Source organism: Cloeon dipterum, chromosome 4 (assembly GCF_949628265.1).
Source record: "Cloeon dipterum chromosome 4, ieCloDipt1.1, whole genome shotgun sequence".
Classification (NCBI taxonomy): Eukaryota; Metazoa; Arthropoda; class Insecta; order Ephemeroptera; family Baetidae; genus Cloeon; species Cloeon dipterum.
In genome coordinates, this window is record NC_088789.1 from 17,429,504 (window position 1) to 17,436,797 (window position 7,294).

Consider the following 7,294-nt stretch of genomic DNA (forward strand, 5'->3'; position numbering starts at 1 on the left):
TTAGCACAATTTCGCATAAATTAACACATTTTATGCATTGTTCCATTCTTCATGGGGTTTTGAAAAGGGGGGACACTCTTTTACTGCTTTAACTATTAAGGGGATATCATGATGCGTCGAACAGTGGGCAAGTTTTGTAAATTTGACGGTAAGAAGCTTATTAAGATTCGGTGTAAACGTGTTTTATTTCATCCATGCAGCGTAATCGAAAACAGTGTGACAACTAAATCTAACGACAAATAAGAGTCATATTAACGAAAACTGCATACCGCTACTAGACACTCGTATTCATGTCGCATGATGTACACGCTGAAACATAGTTTCTGGTTGACAAACACTACAAATTCCGTATAGAGGTGCAAACAAAAAAATGCACGTAAATTTTCGTTTGGTGCAAAAATGGGGTTGAAGGGCTGGCATCCTTATATACACTACTTCGGCTATCTAGGGGAGGTTGAGATTAGTCTAGTGGTGTGTGGTTTTTTTAAAAATCTGACCACTAGAAAGTTGAGATTTGACATTGTTTGAAATTTGAATTTTTATCTATCCAACTTCATTTTCGCGCTCTATACAAGATCGCAATATTTTAATAAAAAAATCTAAATCAGTTCAACGTTATCCAAATTTTTGTCCTGCGAACAATTTGAACCGATTTGGAGAAAACTAAAAATTCCAAAACTCGAAATTCAAGTGCCTGTAAAACCCGCAAATGAAGAAAGTTTGAGTTTTTTCAAACAGGGCGTATTTAGTTCCAGTAAAAATTGCACATCAGGCCTTGGATGGTAATCCATCCGTCTCGAACTTAATTTATTGCGTATATATGTTTTCCGAATTTAGATATAATACGTAAATGAGGGGTTGAGAGTGTGCAGCACTGTATGGTGTAACAATTAACATGCGGGTGGGCAGCGATCGAGGTGTGAACGCAGAGGCGACAAATTGGAATTAATATCGAGTGCTGCTCCCCCGATGAGAGCGCGAGGGGGCCAACGCGCGAGCGTATTATTTTACGCATTGATAATTTCATCGCTTCAGCTTCATGATTGCGTTGTTACTCGCTTTTGGCACAATAGAGCGTGAAATTTATTCCTAAATGCAAGTGCAGGAAATAAAGTTTGAGCGCTCGAGAAGTTTTAGTAATTTGCTGCTATTTTGCAAATTGACGAGTTGCTTAAAATTTCACGCACTGACGGTCAAATTGTATGTATGAAAGTTTCACTCATTAGTGTAAAAGCAGTTTAACACCCTTTGCAACGCTGCTGTTCATTTTGAAAAGCGGCCGCGCGGCGTGAGCTCATTCGCCGGCCGGCCGCGGCCGGAGTCAATTTGCAATCGCGCGCAAATGGCAAAAGTTAATTAAAATTCCTGCAGCAATGCGTCTCTAATGATAAACAACAAGGTTATTCGTCGCCTCGGGCCGCGGGTGCTTATTAAAAAATTAAATAAGAGGCGCAACAGTAGAATACAAATACAAAAAAAAAGATCCAACGCGTGCACAAAGGGTCAAATTAGTCTCGCTTTGCCTCGAATTAATTCAAACGGGGGCATAATCGCGTGTGCTCTCCCTTTTTGATCGGCAGCAAAGTAAAATAAATTCTGCGCGTGCAATAAAACGAGTAATTCGCAGTTTGCATGTCATGCATTTTACTTCTGCGCAGGAAACGGGTTACGGTTTGTTTCGACTTCCGGTATTCCGCAGCCGCAGCATCAATGCCACCCCGCGCGCACTTGCTTTTTTATTTCATTTAAATTTATATTGTTTGCGTTAAAAACATAATCTCTGAAACGCGGCTCATGAATTTCAATCCGCAGAGATACATTTGATTGCTGCAGCACACTGAAATTGAAATGCACTTTTTTCGAGAAAATTTTAAATTCATGGTCGGTCGACCGCGCGATTTATTATCCTGCGCTCCCGCTTTTGTTTGGAACGTTTAAAATACAAATCGCGCGCCAAAGAGCATGGCCTGGCTTTTTTCAGCTTGAATAAAATTGAATAATGAATATTATCTGCATTTGTGGAGGCGAAATCTTCACTTCTGGCCAAGCACTGCACTCAATTAATTATGCTAGCTGCCGCGCCAACGAAACTTAACGCGCGCGCTCGCGATAAGTGAATGTTAGAGAGGATGGAGCTGTGTGCATATGTTCCTGCTTTTGGGTGACGGAATTTAAACCTCTCCTTGACAGTTATTATTTCTGTGTGTGGATGGCAAATCGCAGAGAGTTGTATATTTGACTGAGTAGTATTATTTTATTTATGATATTGCAGCTTTGTCAACATGATATTAAAATTCCTAAAGTGATACTAGAATTAACCAAATCATTTGGTCGAAAACTCGACAAGACGTGCCAAAAGGCATAAAAATTTATTTTGGTTTTTTAATCCAGCCACAAGAACGTCGGCGACCCAGCAGAGAAAGGATGAGCCGCATAATATTTACTTGGTTTCTCTGATTGGCACTAATGGCCTAAACATTAAGATCAAGACAATTTAATGAAATGTAAAAGCTGACATTTTTTTTTAACTAAAATCTAACGTTGATGTTACTATAAATCGATTATTAAGTGTTTAAAATGCGCCACCCAGTGCAACGTGTGGTGTGTGTGTGTGGAGCATAATTTAAAGTACAAAACGCGCGAGCCGGTATAGAAACATAATTTTCCAGTAGGATGGTTTTGCCGCCGCCGCCGCTTTTGTGCGTTCACTCAATACATAATGTTTTACGTGTGCGTCTGGTCGGCAAGCCATATGGTGATGTCACGCCACAACAATTAGCGCTAATTGTTAGAAACCACTGCCGCCAGTGAGTGCAGATAGGCAATCGACGTGCAGCAGCTGAAGCAAATTCAAAACGCAACAATCGACAGCAATAAAAGTCATCCGATGGGAAGAAATTTAATTAATTGGAAAATCCCAGCATCAGAAAGATGCACAATGGTTTGAAATAAACACTGTCAACGCCCAGTTGGCATATGAGTCCTGAGATTTGAACGAAATTTTAACCCTAAAACATTGGACTCAAAAATTCCTATTTAACAGGGACTAAAATTTTGCGGTTTTTTTTTCAGAGAATAATAATTTTTGCCTAGATTGAGGTAGATTACATTAAATTGCTCTTAAAAACGTTTTACATCTGACGCCACACTCGTTGCCCTCGGTAACCAACTTCGTAGGTCAAGGCCAAAAGAATCAGGCTGAAATTTTAAAAAAATCTGGCACTCTGATACGTAAAATGTCTAAGATAGCCAAAATGTGGCCCACAAACGTGGCAACAACGTACTATTTTTTAAGATAATCGAGGTCAAAGTTAAAAAAAAAATTGTACGGTAAATTTTTTTCTAAAACAGGCCATTTTTGAGCAGATTTGTAAGGGGACTACAAGCCAAATTTGTTTGAAAATAACTAATTTAGATTTTTGAGGTCGTAGTTGGGGGGCTGAGACTTACCCCCTGTGCCCCGGAGGAGGAATTTTAGACTTAAATTAACTTGGTAATAGAACAGCATTCTTGGAGTCGTTTCATATGATTTTCGACACAAGAATCTCAATTCTGGACTTAATTTCATCGTATCTCACTCCCTTTACCGCATCAGATAACACCGTCTTCGAAGACAGAGGTGATCCTTTCTAATAAGAGGTTGATTTACCGCATTTATTTTTTTAAATGAAAAGATTAATATATATATTAATCAGGAAATTTTACAAAACAAAATTTTAATATTCAATTCAATCAGATTTTATTGATGTTTTGTCATGTTTTAACATTCAGAGTGGCGCGCATTTCATACACATATTTTTGCTGCGAAAAATATAGAACGTGTCCATGCATCAGACCAGTGTGATTTTTGTCTCTGTAAAAAGCGGCAAGGCATGAACGCGGCGCACAATGCGGTGTCTTTTGCAGCATGAAAAACGTTGCTCCTTTTCTCTCTCTCCCGAGCGAGTGGCCGATTTGAAGGATGTGTAGCGGAAAATTCCGACAAATTCGTGTGTGTTAAACTCTCTCTGCTATTTTTTGGAGTCACATTGTTCACGAAATTGCGCATTTATTTTAGCTTAGCGAATCTTTTGTGTGCGTTTGAAAGGTGTGTGAATTCGAAAGTGAAATTAGATAACTCGCGTTGCTGCTACTTATTATATAAAAGAGGCAGTGAGTGGAGTGTGTATTATGACGATTGCCATTATATGTACGTGCAGCGCGTCTCTCTTTTATGCTCACTTTGCTTCAAATAATGCTGAAATTGCTTGCAGGCTATGTCAGCTACTGCAGAGTGTAGCCTCCAAAAGTGACATTTTTGCTTCGGGTTTGTACAAAATGTCAATTGTGGCTGACAGTGGCAATTGAGAGATCAACTTTTGAACTTTGCAAATTCACAATTAATAAAAATGACATACAACAATTTTAATTCATTTTACAAAAGGGAAGCGCATACTATTTTATCCGAAAATTACGAGGATTTTTCGCTACCATTCGGTATACATATAGTTTGATAAATATATCATACTTTTGCCAAAAGAATAGTTATTCCCTGTTATTAATGATTCGCTAGATCCAAGCGCCCTTAATCATGGAAAGTTATAAAATGTTCACAAATTTCAACCTGCCTTAATCTCTTGAAAAGTTGGTCGGATTTCAATAAACTTAAAAATTTTGGAATTAGATCTGCGAGAAAATTGAATGATGTGCGTGGTTTTCATACTATTGCAAAAGTCTGAGATATACAGTTCCAAATTACAAAATTTTCCAACAGAAACGTTTGCTCTGGGAAAAATGCGAATAATAATATATAAATGTAAAAACGGGTTGCATAGTATACTATATGAGTATATGAGTATAGAGCTTAAATTTTCATCAAATCAAAGGTTAATTTGTTTTGGTTATTCAAAATTTAGATTTTCTTCAACTAAAAAATGCCAACAAATTAATCATTTAAATAATTTTAAATAAAATGAAATATTGACTCTTGACATATTGGAATTACATGCTCACAAAGGCATGACAACCAAAACAAATTTGCTTTTAACTAACATGAAGAATTTCATTAAACATCAATTCTGATAATTCTGTCAAAAAAATATTACATTTTTTATTCTTTCAGTTTTGGGGCTACACATTTTGATACAGTTGTCAGTTAATAAAATTATGACTGATCATATGAGAATTGATCAAATTATTTATTTATTTATAGATTGCGTAAGAGGAGCATGCGTGAGGAGTGAATAAAGTTAGTAGGGAGGTAGGGAGTGAGTAAGCAAACAAAGTGCCTGTGTTTGATTGCTTCTCCTAGACTTACAATTATTACAGTTCAGAATACAATTACTAGCAACTACAATTCTGCTAGATAGTGTTAGGGAACAACATATTAAAAATATTTTTAAGTAACATTTTAATTCCTCTTTTTAAATAATAAAAACAGTTTAGAATTTGTCACATATTTAATATTATAATTATGTGCAGAACTTCTCAAGATTGTCACGCGTGATGCTGTCGTGCGACTAATTGTTTCTACTTAGCACTTTGATTAAATTGCCTAGATTCCATGGAAGAGAGCGAAACAAGCGAGGTGACAAAGCCTGCGAATTTCTCAAGGTGACTTGCTCTATGAGTCAGTTTCGAGGGGGACGCACACGAAATTCCTGAATGAAGACTTTCATTCAAAATGCTCTATATAGCTATCGGCAATTATCTCAGTCGAGGAGGTGACAAGAATGCGACCTGGGTGGCTGACTCTGCTGACGGACCGACCCGATATTGAGTGTCACCAAGCCGAGCCGAGCTGGTGATGCTTGCCATGCTGACACTAATCCCCAACTCGCGCGCACAATCTCATGGGGACGAATATTATATTATATATTAAACACACAGCTGCTCAAGGGGCCCCCTCGGCGCGCTTTGCCCCGAGAATCACGGGGATTTTATAACTGGTTTTGAGCGCAATCTCGACCCATTGAACAATTTGGCTTGAGATTCTATTTCTTTGACTTTTTGGGGCGAGCAAATTAAATTTCATAATCGGAATTGAGTGAAAGTTTTGTTTGTAAACAAAATTTTGGGTCAGACTCGGCCCTCGGAACAAATATTTGACACCAGTTGTAGATGCGACATTTAAGCAGAATATTTTTTCCTATATTAAGAGGATCGCCGATTTTGATGATTTTATTGTGCTATTTAAATTGACCGATTTGCCAACCCTCGAATTTTCTGTTTTTTTGGCTGTTACGAGCATTCTTAAGACAGATTTTAAGTGGACAATGACTTAACTTTGTTCAGGTTGATCGAAGATCAAAATTCCTTTTCTAGATAGTCGAAGCATTGTGTCTATAAAGAGGGATCGAGCTACCTTTTTTACCCTGCATAACGTACAATTTTAAAAATTCTTTATTGTTTGCACCTTAATGCGCAAGGATTTTATTTTTTACCACCCACAAAAACTGCGTACACTCGTCTTGACCATTCCCTTGATATCCGAAGCAGTTTAAGGGTGTCAACCCATTTTTCACCCTATCTAAAATGTTAAAAATGCATTTTTCGCAGGTTAGAAGCAATTAACGCGCGGCTTATTAAGTGCGTAAGAAATGTCAAAATCGTTTAAATTCAATTTAAAAAACAATAATTATTCCACTTGCTCAATCCTAAAAAGGCTTAATTAAAGCATAAAACTACCGCTTTTCAGCGTTATCAAGGGTCAAGATAATCTCAATACTTTTTATCAACCCCTAAGAACCACTCTTGACGGTTAAATCTATCATTTAAAATTGTTTATTTTTATAGACAACTATATTTTGTATTTGTCGCATAAAACAATTGAATCGATGTTACTTATTTATTTTGTTCAATTCATTGTTTTGCATGGTATAATTACTTTTAAACGTTAAATCATAAAATACGAATGTTGAATTCATTTATGTGCAAATGTCATGCGATAGAATATTTTTGCAATATGAAAATACGATTTATTGAACAAAATCTGACTTCTTCTAAATTTAATCATGTGTAAAGTAAACAAAATCACTTCATGAAAACAGGTCTTCTGAACACCTGAATGAAACTGTGCCCGCGCGTCGTGATTTTGATTCCTCACTAAAGCGATCAGGTTTTCTATCATCCCTCTCTTGAAACTCTAGAGCGGGCGAGTGCGGGTGGGCCAATCAGTTATTTGATGCCTCTCCATTATATTAACCATCGCGTTTTGGGCGCCGGCAGTGTATTTTATGCTTGGAGGGAAACCTACCTGTGTGCACGGGGGAGCGAGAGTAAATTATCATTAAATTATTAGTGCCACACACCTGGG